General features: G+C 35.6%; 1 protein-coding gene across 2 annotated transcripts in view; it reads left to right on the forward strand.

Moving 5' to 3' along the window:
- The first annotated feature begins 203 nt into the window (after positions 1-203).
- LOC136032182 (uncharacterized) overlaps positions 204-17,144 on the forward strand; it is a 107,848-nt gene continuing 90,907 nt past the window's right edge. For both annotated transcript variants that reach the window (XM_065712378.1, XM_065712379.1), the window contains exon 1: positions 204-318. The gene's annotated coding sequence lies outside the window, so the exon portion shown is untranslated. The remainder of the gene's footprint in view (positions 319-17,144) is intronic.

Consider the following 17,144-nt stretch of genomic DNA (forward strand, 5'->3'; position numbering starts at 1 on the left):
TACTTATTAATTATCTGTCGATTCTAGATCGTCTTTTATTTTTCATGAGGAAAAAACATTTGTTTTTTAATTTGCTCTGTTTTGTTCAATAAAAGCATTTTTCAAAAAAAGAAGAAAACTTAGAAAAAGTAAATGACTTGTTAAATCTTACAAGTAGCTATGACTTTTCGATGATTTTCTAACTTCTCCTGGAAATTTGCCTAAGGATGTGTATTCTTGGAACAAGCGAATTCGGGAAGCTTGACATATCATCTGAGGACGTGGAAAATTTAGGTGGGATTATTCTTGTGAATTTTCTGAGGATATCTATTTAATCAGGTTTGTGACCTTATTGGAGTGTAGTAGCCTTATTTGGAGCTTTATTTTCTTTTGCGTAGCTCGTGCACTTAAACTTTTCAGGGGGATGGGATATTTTTGTAAGCCCATATTTGCCCAATCAGTACATGAAGGTGCATTGCATGGTCAGCTCTAAATCCAAAGGGGGTGCTTCGCACTTACTGAATTGTGTGCCAAAAGGGTACCGGATTATTCAGCTGCAATTTTTTTTTTATATTTAGTCTTATTTAAACCTTTTAAATTGTTCCCGCGAAAAACGTAAATCCTAATTTTTACTCTCCTGGCAACTTAAGAAAGTTGGACACGTGTAATGGGTAATATTTTCTTTCCTTTTTTTTGGAAGGGGAGAGGGGGCTCTGAACACTTCCCTACAAACTTGTCTATCTGATTCTGAATTAACAAACGAAGTTTTTTATTTGCATTATTCTAAGCGATGAACAATAATGTAAATTGAGTGAGGGTGGGGGGGGGGATTTGCTCAATGACGATTTTCTGTCCTATTAAAACCGTTTTTGGTCTTTTAATTGAAAAAAAAATCCTCATCCCTAGATTTTAAGTAAAACATTTTTGCTCCCCCTAGATTATGCAAAATAAATTTTTACAGCCCCACCCCCCTACATTTTTGTGAATTAAAGCCACTAGTGCTGATGAGAGCTTCAAAGAACCTAGGATTAAACAATTCCAGGACATCCCTATGGATGTCTTAGGTAAGACATCCATTTTTACCCTACCCTCCTGGCTAACCTCCTTGTACCAATTAATCACTAATTTGATTAATCTGCTTGTTTCTTGCCTTTCAATAAAACGAAAGTCCGTGTGAATGATCAAATTAGCTGAAATAAGCAAATTGATTATTATTGATAACAGCCTGGCGCTCCTTTTCCCTGTTGGCTCGTTCTGGATGCGTATATCATTGAAACCTTTGAAATAAAATCTAATGACTATTGCAAGCAATCTCCCCCTTAAAATATTGGTCTATATATATATATATATATATATATATATATATATATATATATATATATATATATATATATATATATATATATATATATATATATATATATATATATATATATATATATATATATATATATATATATTATAGGGGAAGGTGATCCATGTCGGGCATAGGTCCATAGTGAGCCATTGACCTCAACTGTCATCTATTCAGGTCGAAAAAAAGTTGCCTGATCCATGTGATATTGCTTACAACGTGGTTGACTTCCTTATCCAGTTTTGAAGATAATTTGCAACATTGTTCTTTTGCTAGCTATCTTGGTACGATAGCTAAGTTTTTTGCAACGCCCTAGAGAATTATTTTGTGCCCATATTTTTTCATTTATCTCTATTTTGATTGATCTAAGAAAAGGTCTTATTGGCTTGTTACAATCCTTGATGATCAGATATTGTAAATGGCGCCATCGCTTCTTTTTATAATGCAGCAGTCTTGTCAGATTTTGGTTTTAGCGACTAGATAGTGGGTGGTGCATACTGCACCAGTATAAGGTGGTACATAGTGAGCCACTGAACTACATGATAAAACGCTCAGAAAAGATGAAGAAAGCAAGAAAAAACAAACAAAAGTATGCCTACAAAAATTACCCAACGACTTAGACTTTTAAGCCAGTCCCAGTCCCTATCATCAGCCGTTCTCAAAATAGGGCAGATACGACAATTTGATGACCTCGACATCCTGATGACCTATGATATAGGTTAGAAAATAGTCGGCAGTTATTTCAGCCAAACGAGGCCCTCTAGGTACAATAATTTCAACAGTTGCTGCGAGTGGAAATTTCTTACCGCGCTATTTTGTTTTTCTGAGAAAGAACTTCCATCCCACCATACTAAATGGGAGCAGACCCGTCTGGATGGATATCACAAGAGCTGATTACTCTGTGAGTGCTTGCACCATTTAGTAAAGCACTCTTGCACCTCACCTGAGCGAAAAAAGCTACTGATCCTCGATAATCATGAATCACATATTTTGGTAAACTCTTTGAATATAGCAAAGGAAAATGTCATTGTCCTTCTTCTCATCCCTCCTTATAGTAGCCATAGGCTACAACCATTAAACGTCAGTTTGTTTCCCCATTCAAAGCTTATTACAATAAGTGATGGATAATTGGATGCTAAGTAATCCGGGAAAAACGGTTTATCATCAACAATATAGCAGGATTAGTTGGCATACCATTCCCACGTGCATTCAACTCTTCCAATATCCAGAGGTGATTTGTAAAATCTGGTATTTGGCATTTCAACCCTGATGTCTTTACCAAGGAAGATTTTTGTCTTCGTATATAAGTGACAGACCAACCATTTCGTCTGATCATATGGCTAATGAAAACGACAAAGACAAACCTCAAGGGCTGCCCAAGTATGCATGCCCGAAAATGAATATTCCAGGCTTCACTGACAGTGAAAAACCTTCTTTCTCCATTGTCACTTTAGAGCTGCACAATTTGACTTGATAAAGTTGTTTTCCAGATTCGACCATCTGGGGGGCTGAAGGGAGAGGAAAAATTAGAAAAAATGAGGTATTTATAACTTACGAGTGGATGATCGGATCTTAATTAATTTTGATATCTAGAAGGACCTTGTGTCTCAGAGCTCTTATTTTAAATCTCGACCGGTATTAAGCCTCTGATTTTTCTTTTAAATTAATCTATTGATTCTTAGAACTTTGCTAGAGCTCACGCCATATGAGCTCTTGGCCCTTGGCTCTTCCAACCTCGTCACAAGTGCCATATGAGCTCTTAGCTCTTGTTGAATTGTTGTGATCCCTTGTTAAGATACATACAAATATTTTTGCCACCACAAGTTTTTTGCTCTTTATACAATTTAATATCTTTTCATACTGCAATCTTATTTTAAAAATTTTCTTATTTTAAAACTTTTAAAAAAATATTTTATTATAAAAGCTGCTCCGATTTCTAACAACGATATGTACTAAGCTTGAAACTTTTTCTTTGTTAAAGTTTTTGAATTTTTGTAATCTCTATTCAAAATATCAGACCATCATTTGTAATAATTACAAATTTTCGTGTTTTGGGCCTTACTACTGACATTACATAACTGGTTGCGTTCAAACTTGTAAGCCTAATCAAGTGGTGAGTGGATTTTATCTATAAAAAAAAAACTAATTTAAAAATTTGCAGGCATTTTTCTAGTTTTAATTAAATATATTCAAATATATATATATATATATATATATATATATATATATATATATATATATATATATATATATATATATATATATATATATATATATATATATATATATATATATATATATATATATATATATATATATATATATATATATATATATATATATATATATATATATATATATATATATATATATATATATATATATATATATATATATATATATATATATATATATATATATATATATATATATACATCTATAATTTGATAAGAGTGAAGAAATTTTGGCAAAAGGTTTGCTAAGTCGTTTTCAGTGAAAGATCAGAGATTACAAAAAAAGATGGGGAATGAACGAAAGTTACGAGAGATGAGAATAAAACAAGAGAAGAGTTACGGATTTTTAAACGTAATTTATTAGATCATGTTACATTTAAGACACCTTAGCCATGGGGTGTGCCAAAATATGCAGGGTTTTTCTATTTTCGCTTATTAAAATTGGAGAAGGGGTATGTGCTCCCAAATTTTTTTTACCCTCTCCCTAGATTTTGGAATAATGCTTTTCTTTGAATTTTCATTAAAGAACGTTCTTTTGTGTTTTCACTGAAAAATTATAAAAACAGCGATATTGCCCCCCTCCCTTATTTTGAGAAACTCGTTTTTGCCCCTGTCGCTACATTTACATGAATTGACGCCCTGTTTTTTTGTTGTTTTTTTTCTTGCTTGGCTTTTGAAATATAGGTAACATTTTTAAACTAGTAAATGTAAAGTAAAAATAAATTAATTTTTGTAAAATCTGAGGAAGTTTAGATGCAGACTACTACTAAATTCGGCACAATAATAGCTGCATTTAATCACATTTTCTCTGCTAATCCCGAATGCCTGATTCTAAGATAAGGAATAATAAGGAATCTTCACTTTTTCTTAATATTCTCCAACCATGAAAAATTGTGTTCTCTCTCTTTGTTGTTATCAGTTCGATCAATACCTAAGAAAATCATCTACAATTCTAAGCCAATAATCCTTTTCTTGACTTCAGAAAATGTAATTAACATATTTGCTGTTGCTAAAGTTAGTTATAGAACCATGAAGCTTAGCCTATACTGACTGCTACCACTAATACCAATTAGTGCAATGTAAATCCACCTGTAGACAACACACCCATAATCACTTCTCCATCCCATACTGTTTAAACCTTCTGGCAACCTCTGCGTCATATTTTTGTTTTGAATGTAAACCTGAATTACTTTCATGTTCTAAAATAAACTATGATTCAATTGTACTTTGCGAAGGAACTATTTCGAGTCAACACAATAAACCTTCTCTCTATTTTCACTATCAAACAGTTCGTGGTAACGAACTGTAGTAAGGAGTAACCCGGCTTAATAGTAACCAAAACTCTAAAACACGGAATTTTGATACCAATAGCTACATCAAAAGAATTATATTTTTATGCTGATTTTAAATATATAACTTTCTCATCAAGTTTAGTTTTACCCATCAAAAGTTACGAGCCTGAGAAAAATTACCTTATTTCAGAAAATTGGGGGAAACACCCCCTAAAAGTCATAAAATCACACCATTAGATTCAGCGTATCAGAGAACCCTATTGTAGAAGTTTCAAGCTCTATCTACAAAAATGTGGATTTGGTATTTTTTGCCAGAAGATAGATCACGGATGCATGTTTATTTGTTGTTTTTTTTTTCCCCAGGGATGATCGTATCGACCCAGTGGTCCTAGAGTGTCGCGAGAGGGCTCCATTCAACGAGAATTAAAAGTTCTAGTGCCCTTTCTAAGTGACCGAAAAAATTGAAGGGCACCTAGGCCCCCTCCCACGCTCATATTTTCCCAAATTCATCGGATCAAAATTTTGGGAGAGCTATTTTGTTCAAAATAGTCGAAAACCCTAATACCTATGTCTTTGGGGACGACTTCATCCCCCACGGAGAAGGGGCTGCGAGTAGTAAACTTTGACCAGTGTTTACATATAGCCTAGTAATGGTTATTGGGAAGTATACAGAGATTTTCAGGGAGGCTGTTTCGCATTGGAGGGGGGTTGGGTTGGAGAGAGGGGTTACATGGGAGGATCTTTCCATGGAGGAATTTATTATGAGGGAAGAGAATTTCCATGATGGGGCCGCAGGACTTTCTAGCATTATTTTAAAAAAAAACAGTGAGAAAATAAAAAAAAAGTTTTTTCAACTGGAAGTAAGGAGCAGCATTAAAACTTAAAACAAACAGAAATTATTAAGCATATAACGGGCTCGTCTTCTCCTCAATACCTTTCTTTTTACGCTAAAGTATTTGTAGTATTTCTCAACTATTTATTCTACGGCTTTTGTGATCAAGGGGTCATTCTTAAAGAATTGGGGCAAAATTCAAGCTTTAGTGTAAAGACCGAGGTATTGACGAGGGGGTGATCCCCCTTATATACATGATAAAAATATACAAATATAGAAGTTCGTTACGTAAGTTAATTCGTAAGTTACGGATATTTATTACTAATAAAAACGTTCGTAAAAAAATAAAAAGTTCTTGTTGTCTTTTTAAGTAGCCAAAAATTGGAGAGCAAATTGGCCTCCTCCCCCACCCCTTTTTATCAAGATCCCCGATCAAAACTATGGGAAAGCAATTTAGCCAAAAAAAAAAATTAATATACAAATTTCATTTTAAATATTCATGTGCAGTGAGCCAAAACTACAACATGCATTAATTCAAAAACGTTCAGAAATTAAATGAAAAAAGCAAGTGTTTTCAACTGAAAGTAAGAAGTGACATTAAAACTTAAAACGAACAGAATTTTTTCTATACATTAAAGGGTGTCCCCTCCTCAACGCCCCGTTCTTATTGGTATTTCAGACACAGTTTCAGTTGGTGAGTGAGACACAGGAACACACAAAGACAGACAGAGGCAAAAACACACAGAGGCATAGAAACAGGCACATAGAGAGAGACACGCAAACACACACACAAACACACAATACAGTCAAACACCCGAAAACAGACACAGAGACAAAAAAGACACACTCCCACAGAGTAACACATACAGGCACAGAGAGAGAGAGAGAGAGAGAGAGAGAGAGAGAGAGAGAGAGAGAGAGAGAGAGAGGGAGAGAAAGAGAGAGAGTCAAAAACATACACACAAACAAACAGAGGTAGACACACGAATACATAAGGACAGACACAGTGACAAACACACACAAGCACATACAAACACTCAGAGTCAGACAAACAAAGACACAGAGACAGTCCAACAGACAATCAGACAGAGACAGAATGAGAGACAGAGACAAAAAACACACAAAGACATAAAGTCAGATACCTAAACACTCAAAGATAGACAAAGATACAGGCAAACATACGGTCAGATGCACAGGTTCGGTGAGAGAGAGAAAGAGACATAAAGCACACACGAACAGACAGAATCAGACAAACAAATACACAAAAGTAGACACAGAGACAGACAAACAGACGCTGAGACACATAGGCACACATAGAGAGAGAGAGAGAGAAAAACAAAGGGTGCACGCACGCTAGCTGAACCCAAACAAACCTAGCTTAAAGTCTGTTAACATGATGTAACCTAGGTAAAAACTAGGTTCGCTTCAAAGTATCCGAGGCAGCTATAGATTGGCCACAGATACCTGGGGGAGCTTTATGTTTACTGCAGGTACGTGGGTGCAGCTGTATATTAGCTTCAGGTACACGAGACAGATGTAGGTTAGCTGCAGGTATCTGGGCTGTGGCGTGCAGGTTGCAGGTACCTGGGTTAGTTATACGTTGGTTGCAGGTACCCGTGCTGTGGCAGTTAATACTTTTAGTGGTCCAGTGTTACTCTTTGTATGTCAAACTCTGTTTGTTGTGTTTTTGCCTCTCTCTCTCTCTTTCTCACTGTGCCTGTGTGCCTGAGTGTCTGTTTGCCTGTCTCTGTGACCGTCTTTGTGTTTTTGTGTGTCTGAAGTGTTTTTGTTTATGTTTTTGTTTCTCTCTCTGTGCCTGCATGTCTGAGCGCCTGTTTGTCTGTCTCTGTATCTCCCACTGTGTGTTCTTTTTGTCTGACTCTGTGTTTGGATTTGTTTTTTGTCTCTCCCTCACTGTGTCTTTGTGTCTGAGCGTCTTTTTGCCTGTCTCCGTATTTATCTTTATGTATTTGTGTGTCTGACTCTATGTGTTTGCATGGGGTTCTCTCTCTCTCTCTCTCTCTCTCTCTCTCTCTCTCTCTCTCTCTCTCTCTCTCTCTCTCTCTCTCTCTCTCTCTCTCTCTCTCTCTCTCTCTCTCTCTCTTTCTCTCTCTGTGCTTGTGCGCCTGAGCCTCTGTTTGTCTGTCTCTGTGTCTGTCTTTCTGTGTTTGTGTGTCTAACTTTGTTTGTTTTTATCCATCTCTCTCTCTCCCTCTCTCTCTCTCTCTCTTTCTCTCTCTCTCTCTCTCTCTCTCTCTCTCTCTCTCTCTCTCTCTCTCTCTCTCTCTCTCTCTCTCTCTGTGTATGTGTGTGTGCGCCTGAGCGTCTGTTTGTCTGTCTTTCTTTGTTTGTGTGTCTAACTTTGTTTTTATCCCTCTCTCTCTCTCTCTCTCTCTATCTCTCTCATTCTCTATCTGTGTGTGTTTGTGCGTGTCTGAGAGTCTATTTGTCTTTCTTTATGTCTATCTTTATTTGTTTGTGTGTCTGAATCTGTGTGTTTTTGTGTGTTTTTTGTCTCTCGCTCGTCCTACCTGTGTGTTTAAGCGTCTGTTTGCCTCTCTTTGTGTCTGTCTCTGTGTGTCTGACTCTCTGTGTGTTTGTATGCGTTTTTCTCGCTCTTTGCGCCTGTGTGTCTGAGCGTCTTTTTTCCTGTCTCTGTCTTTGTCTACGTCTGTTAGTGTGTTTTGTCTCTCTCTCTACGCCTGTGTGTCTGAGCGTCTGTTTTCCTGTCTCTGTGTGTTTTTGTGTCTGACTCTGTGTTTTACTATGTTTTTTGTCTCTCTCTTCGTGTCTGTGTGTCTGAACGTCTGTGTGCTTATCTCTGTGACTGTCTTTGTGTATTTCTGTGTCTGAATCTGTGTGATTGTATGTGTTTTTCTCCTCTCTCCCTATGTCTGTTTGTATGAATATCTGTTTTTCTCTGTATCTGTATTTGTTTGTTTCTGAGTCTGAGAGCGAGAGAGAGACAGAGAGAGAGAGAGAGAACACATACAAACAAAGAGTCAGACACAAAATCAAAGAAAGACAGACACAGAGACAGGCAAACAGACATTCAGACACACAGACACGGAAAGGGAGAGACAAAAAACACATACAAACACACACAAAACACACTTGCAAACAGCAACAAAGCTAACACGGAAAAGCTAAACCACGAAACAGCGGAATGAAACAACTTCTTTCATTACACATGGAAACAGCAACAGAGCTAACGCCCGCAATCTAAAATACAAAACAGATCAACTAAACATCCTAAATCACACTTTTTAAACGAAAAAGTTCCAAAATACACTTGGAAACACCAACAAGGCTAAAACAAACAAGCGTAACCACGAAACAGAAAAATTGAAAATCCCAAATCATATGTTTCAAATGAAAAACTTCCAAATCACACTCGGAAACAGGAACAAAGCTAACACACACAATCTCAATCACAAAATATCACAACATGACATCCTAAATGATACGTTTCAAACAAAAACTTCCAAAATACACTTCAAACACCATTTTTATCCAGAGAGTGTCTGAAAATACCTGGGAATGATAAAAGGTGTCAGAGGGTACCAAGGGTCGTTCGCAGAGTGGTACGCTGGTGACAAATACTATGGAGCCTCACCATCTAATAATGAAATGGTTTGCTCCCACTGTTCCAATAAAAAAAAATTTTTATCAGTATATTTAAATGTCAGAAAACATTTAAGCGATGAATGGGTGCCGCAGAGTACCACCTTGCAGCCAATTTTTACAAAATCACTCGAAATAAGGAGAAGGCTCATTCATGGAAATGTTTTAATTTTTTTAAATAATAAGGAACTATAAAATTAAAGATGAAAATATATAGAAATAGATCAAATGTTTTGCTAAAAGTAGGAAGCAATGTTAAAACTTAAGAGCAATATCTAAAGTACAACGAGGAGGGTGCCCTGTTTTTAGAAGGTAATTTCTGTATGTTTTTACGCAATGAAATATCTAAAACAAATGCTACGTAACATCTCACTCACTTCAATACCTAGCTTAACCTGTCTAGCTCACGTCAAAAATTAATGACAATGTAACTCCCAGTTGTGCCTAATAGATCAATAATCAATAACATTGTTGGATTTTTGCGCGCTCTCGGGAAGAATGGTTGGGAAAATATCGAGATCGGGAAGATCTCGCGCTCTCTGTTAAAAAACGCGATTCATAGCTTTATCGATCTAGAAACTGTGTAGAGAATTCTCCGCGCAGGAAACAGGCTATTTTCTAGAATTTCTTTCCCGGAATATAATATTAGGAAGGAGTTGTTGTCACAGGGGGTTAAGGTAACATTCTGTTGGGGAAGTCTCTGGTCCTACATTCAATTCCTACAGTGGAAAAGAATCTTTGATGATGGATTATGCAGGTTCCCAGTGGGAAAAATCTTGAAGAAAATTTCTTTAAAAAAATCTTGAAGAAAAAAGTAAAAAAAACTTGAAGAAAAAGATACATCGAAGAAAAAAAACTTTAGACCGAAGAGAAAAAGCGCCTCGAAGAAAAAAATTCCTGAAAAAAAAGGCTTGAAAGAAAAAACGCCTGGATGAAAAAAAACGAAAACCAAAAAAGGTGAACTATAGTATTACGTAAGACCTATGTGTATATAATAAAACCTTGAAGAAAACATGTGTAAAAGTAAATAAGCGATTCCTATTACGTAACAAACAGGTGCACTATAGCATTGCGCAAGACCCAGTTGTGCCTAATAGCATCTTGAGGCATTTACAACTCTAATAGGAATCTCCCTATCTGTGTTGCAGAATCTATTGAGGTCTAACTACTCATAAGCTGTAGCGTAAACACTGGAAAAATGAAGATCTTTATTAAGGAGAGTAAGATATATAAATAAAACTAACAGATTAGCTCAGTAGGAAAAAACATTTCCTTAAACATATCCATGTTTCAAAATATATTATAGTTTAATTTTTTGGGTTACCCGCCTTTCAAAAGATTCAAGCGTTGATATTACATTGTAACATGATATTACATTTTTGTTCACTGATCATCAATCAGCCTGTTCATTAAGAAAAGCTATTGAAAACTTAGAAAAGAATCTGGCAAAAGATTGCAATAAAAACGAAGACTTCAATTCAGAATGAAAAACACAGAAGATGCCTACTTGCAACAACTAGTTAGACTTTCACATTTTACTACATTCACAATCAAACTTAACATCATTAATAGAATAACCTTATCCTTGCCAATAGTTTTAAGTGCCAATTCAAGCCCTTGATTGTCACCAATCCAACGATGTTTGTGATAGAAATAATCTTAATTCTTAGAGTGAAATTTTTCTAAGGTCTTGATGCGGCATTAAAAAGACTTAATATAAGAAGAAGCATATAATGTAATCAAATTGGGTAGTAGTGGCTGGTTTCTAGGTAAACTAGGCTGGTTTCTTTTGCATAGGAAGAATAGAGAGGCCCGTTGGTATAGTGTAGAACCAAAAGGTTACAGAGAAAACAGGACCGGAGGCTTAATTTCAAGTTTAGTCTACGGCAGACCTCTTAGACAGGAAATAACCATAAAACTGAGACCTTTCGAACGAAAAGTTTTGCTTTTCTATAAATAAAAACTCTTTCTAACTCGCGTTAAGCAATAATGGTTTACAAAGGTTTCCAGAAATTTAATTTTTAGGTGAATTAATAATTTTAAGAGGGAGCGAGATCAAGCCTACTTTTTTCCATATGCAATACTTATTCGGTTTCCATCTGGGATTCCAGTCCTATCTCCAATTTCGAAATAATTAAATTTAAGAAGTTCAAAACTCTTCATACCATGATAAAGATAAACCCAACAAGGATCTGATATCCCTGTTTCATATTCTTACTAGATTTGCCTCTGCATTATAATTTATTGTTATTGCGAGACATTAAGTATTTAATATTTAGTTTTAAAAATGAGTATCTGACAATACTTAAACATCCTTAGCCAAGCTTACATGTAATTACATTAGGAAAGTTAAAATGAATAATGTTAACATCAACAATTGAAAAAGTTTAATCAGCATATTACATCTTTTATTACTTATGCTGAGCTACACGCATTCTTGGAATACCAGATGCTTTACATCCGTGAAGTGCGGATAGGAAAAACCCAAATTATCAAATTTAATGCATCGCCAAGCCATTAATGCTTTTACATTAATTGCATCTTAAAATCCAAAAATGCAGTTTTTTTCAACCATTACAAGAAGCAATGCATTCTTTCGATTATAACTTGGTTTTTAATTAAAAGTCTTTTTTCTACACACCTATATTAATACGATAGTAAGTAAATTCGACAAAACGTCTGCATGGAACAGTGGCGTAATTTCGTCATAATCCAAGGGTGGGAGGAGCAAAGTTTGAGCCAATTTTCCCAAATCAAGTGAAAAATGACAATAAAAGCCCAAAATTAGCCATATAGCCCCACAAAGGCAAAAATATGCTAAAGAAAACTGACCCATTTCTGTATATAGTGTTAGTATGCAGGCTTATCTCAGTTTTGAAGAAATTTTTGAAGAAACTAAATTTCAGCTGTGGGGCATACTGGGGTATAGAGGGGGGAAACGGGGTCCGGCGTGCAGTTGCTCCCCCTGCCCCATTGCAAATTACGCCCCTGGTATGGAACGGCTTAAGACCATGGGGGTAGACGGGGAGAGAGGAATTCTCGGGCCACAATATAATCACACTTGAGGATGGAATCAAACAGTTCGTGGTAACGAACTGTAGTAAGGAGCGACCCGGCTCAATAGTAACCAAAACTCTAAGAAATGGAATTTTGATACCAATAGCTATATCAAAAGAATCGCATTTTAATGCTGGTTTTAAATATATAAGTTTCATCAAGTTTAGTCTTACCCATCAAAAGTTACGAGCCTGAGAAAATTTGTGTTATTTTAGAAAATAGGGGGAAACACCCCCTAAAAGTCATAGAATCTTACCGAAAATCACACCATCAGATTCAGCGTATCAGAGAACCCTATTGTAGAAGTTTCGAGCTCCTATCTACAAAAATGTGGAATTTTGCATTTTTTGCCAGAAGGCAGATCACGGATGCGTGTTTATTTGTTTCTTTTTTTTTTTTCCCAGGGGTGATCGTATCGACCCAGTTGTCCTAGAATGTTACAAGAGGGCTCATTCTAACGGAAATGAAAAGTTCTAGTGCCCTTTTTAAGTGACCAAAAAAATTGGAGGGCACCTAGGCCCCCTCCCACGCTAATTATTTTCCCAAAGTCAACGGATCAAAATTCTGAGATAGCCATTTTATTCAGCGTAGTCGAAAAACCTTATAACTATGTCTTTGGGGACGACTTACTCCCCCACAGTCCCCGTGGGAGGGGCAACAAGTTACAAACTTTGACCTGTGCTTATATATAGTAATGGTTATTGGGAAGTATACAGGCGTTTTCAGGAGGATTTTTTTGGTTGGGGAGGGGTTGAGAAGAGGGGGATATGCTGGGGGAACTTTCCATCGAGAATTTGTCATGGGAGAAGAAAACTTCCATGAAGGGAGAGCAGGATTTACTAGCATTATTTAAAAAAAATTAAAAAATAAATGTGAAAAAGCTTTTTCAGCTGGAAGTAAGGAACAGCAATAAAACTTAAAACAAACAGAAATTATTACCCATATAAGGGGCTCACCTCCTTATGATACCTAGCTCTTTACGCTAAAGTATTTTTAGTAATTTCAACTATTTATTCTACGGCTTTTGTGATTCAGGGGTCATTCTTAATGAATTGGGATAAAATTTAAGCTTTAGTGTAAAGAGCGAGGTACTGACGATGGGGCGAATCCCCTCATATATGTAATAAAAACATGAGAATACAAAAGTTCTTTACGTAAGCTAATTTATAAGTTACGTAAATCTTTTACCAATAAAAAGATTCGTAAAAAATTAAAAGTTCTTTTACTGTTTTAAAAAGAAGAATTGAGAGAAAGAGTCAAACTTTAGCGTAAAGAGCGGGGCGGTGATGAGGAAGCAGCCTCTTTCATATACGAAGTAATTTCTGTGCGTTTTAAGTTTTAATGTCGCTCCTTACTTTCAGTTAAAAAAACTCGTTTTTTTTATTTAATAAATAGATATGGTGGTTGTGGAAACACAGAAATGGACTTTTCTTATAAAATTGTGAATTCTGTATTTTAAGCGAAATATACAGAGCTTTGAAAAGTGGAAAGATACACTATGTTTTTATAAAAAGTAAAATTTTTACTAGTTAATTCTTGAGATTTCGTCAAAGTTGACACTGTTTATTAAAACACTATCAAACAGGTCGTGGTAACGAACTGTAGTAAGGAGCGACCCGGGTCAATAGTAAACGAAACTCTAAAAACAAAATTTTGATACTAATAGATACATCAAAAGAATCGGATTTTAAATTGATTTTAAATATATAAATGTTATTAAATTTAGTCTTACTCATCAAAAGTTAAGAGCCTGAGAAAATTTGCCTTGTTTTGGAAAATAGGCGTAAAATTCCCCTAAAAGTCATACAATCTTAACGAAAATCACACCATCAGATTCACCGTATCAGAGAACCCTACTGTACAAGTTTCAAGTTCCTATCTACAAAAATGTGGAACTTAGTATTTTTTGCCAGAAGACTGATCACGGGTGCGTGTTTATTTGTTTGTTTGTTTTTTGTTGTTTTTTCCCAGGAGTGATCGTATCGACCAAATGGTCCTAGAATGTCGCAAGAGGGCTCATTCTAACAGAAATTAAAAGTTCTAGTGCCCTTTTTAAGTGACCAGAAAAATTGAAGGGCATCTAGGCCCCCTCCCACGCTCATTTTTTTCCTACCGTTAACTGATAAAAATTTTGAGATAGCCAATTTTGTTCAGCATAGTCAAAAAATACAATAACTATGTCTTTGGGGCTGACTTACTTCCTCACAGTCCCCGGGGGATGGGCTGCAAGTTACAAACTTTGACCAGTGTTTACATACAGTAATGGTTATTTGGAAGTGTACAGACCTTTTCGGGGGGATTTTTGGCTGGGAGGGAAGGGGGGTAGAGGGGAGGGGGCTATTGGTTGGAGGAATTTGTCATGAGGGAAGAGAAATTCCTTGAAGGGGGTGCAGGATTTTCTAGCACTATTTAACAAAAGACAATAAAAAAATAGATATGAAAAAGTTTTTTCCACTGAAAGTAAGGACCAGTATTAAAACTTAAAACGAACAGAGAATATTACGCATATGGGGGGTTCATCTCTTCCTAAATACCTTGCTCTTTACGCTTAAGTAGTTTTAGTAATTTCAACTATTTATTCTACAGCCTTTGTGATTCAGGGGTCAATCTTAAGGAATTGGGACAAAATTAAAGCTTTAGTTTAAAGAGCAAAGCATTAACGAGGAGGCCAACCCCCTCATGCACAAAATAAAAGTATACGAATATAGAAGTTAGTTACGTAAGTTAATTTGTAAGCTACGTATATTTTTTACTAAAAAAAAACCTTCGTTCAAAATTAAATATTCTAGTTGCCTTTTTATGTAAACGAAAAACTGGAGGGCAACTAGGCCTCCTCCCTCACCCTTTTTGTCGAAATCGTCTGATCAAAACTAAGGGAAAGCTAATTAGCAAAAAAAAAATAATACGCAAATATCGTTCTAATTATTCATTTACGGAGAGCCGAAATCAAACATACATTAATTCAAAAACGATCAGAAATTAAATAAAAAAACAAGTTTTTAACTAAAAGTACGGAGCGACATTAAAACATAAAACGAACAGAAATTACTCCGTGCATGAAAGGGGCTGTTCCCTCCTTAACGTCCGGCTTTTTGTGCTAAAGTTATTTACTGTTTTATAAAGTAAAATTGAGAGAAAGAGTCAAAGTTTAGTGTAAAGAACAGAGTGTTAAGGAGGAAACAGCCCCTTTCATGCACGGAGTAGGTTCTGTGCGTTTTAAGTTTTAACGTCGCTGCTTACTTTTAGTTAAAAAAACTTATTTTTCATTTAATTTTTTTAAAGAAGCAGAGATTAGTTGATACTTTATTGCCTATACTTAAAACCCTCGTTTTATATACAAATTGTCACAAAAAGTGCATGACCCCAAAAGATGGTTCAAGACCAATACTTCTTTACAATAAAAAGTTTAACTCACTCGCTATAGTGGTCAGAAGTGCAAAGACAAAAAATTATGTAGAAAATATTAAATATTATTTTCTTATAGATGGTGAACAGCTTTTTTTTTATGGTGGGGAGGCTTTAATAGCTTACTATTTTTGCATTAATATTTTTATACCATTTTAATTTCAATAGATTTATTAGAACTTTAATCCTCACCAGATTTTAGATAGAATTTACGACCATTTTGACTACCTACCTACGACACATAATTGTCGAGGTTTTCCATAAATTGTAGGTATTTATTTGTTTGCAAGTATATTGAAGTAACCTATTATGCCCTCCCTAAAGAAAATCCTGGATCCGCCCCTGCCCCCGAAAACTTTCCTTCCCATTAAAAATTATCCATGTGGGAAATCCCCCATTAGAAAATTCACCGCAACCCCCCCCCCCAAAAAAAAAATGTAAGCACTTTTCAACAACAATTAAGATGCGTAAACAATGGGTGAGTAACTAAAAGACCTTTACCCAGGGGCTTTGGAGGTCATGTTATTTTCTATAGCATCGTTATTGGCTTTTCAACTAATCTGAACAAACGACTGTTTTCAAATTTTGACAACTTTGAGAGAAAAGAGGGGAGAGAGGGCTAGTTGCCATCCAGTTTTTTGTCAATATAACCCTTAATTTTTGCTCAAATGCGTTCAAATTTCGTTCAATTCTCCCTTTCCCGATAAAACTAATAAACACGCATCTGCGATCTTTCTTTTGACAAAAAAAAAATTCCGCATTTTTACAGATGGGAGCCTCAAAGTTCAACAACAGGGTTGTTGGAAGGGGGTGTCTCCCCCTTTCGAAAATCAGGGAAATTTTTCTCAGGAGGGTAGTTTTGATGGGTGACATTAAACTTGATGACATACATACATTTTAAATAATCTTCAATGTTTGATTCTTTGATATATTCATTGTTATTTAGATTCTTTTTCTTTTAGTTTCGGTCACTTATGAGGTTTTCGGTTATTTCTTATCTTATGGGGGGGGGGAATATTTGGTTTCAATTTTATAAATTTTCAAAAAAGAAAGAATCGCTCAATTCTTGCACGAGTATGTTCCTAACAATATCTAATAATTGTTACTTTAAATTGCTCTTTTTAAGCTTAAGAAAACTTGTTGCAAAAATAAAACAAAAATTATACCATTACTTTTATCAGGCTTTTCCTCACGATAGAGTGGAACGAACGTGTTCAGTTGCAGTCCAGTGACAGAGACGTATCCCCCATACTGTTGCGAGGTACACAAGATTAGGATTTATTCGAACACTGACTTATGTAATCAATTATAACAACTGATGTAATTTGAAATAACAATTTGTTGACAGCAGTGTATTTTAAAATTAG

Source organism: Artemia franciscana, chromosome 10 (assembly GCF_032884065.1).
Source record: "Artemia franciscana chromosome 10, ASM3288406v1, whole genome shotgun sequence".
Classification (NCBI taxonomy): domain Eukaryota; kingdom Metazoa; phylum Arthropoda; class Branchiopoda; order Anostraca; family Artemiidae; genus Artemia; species Artemia franciscana.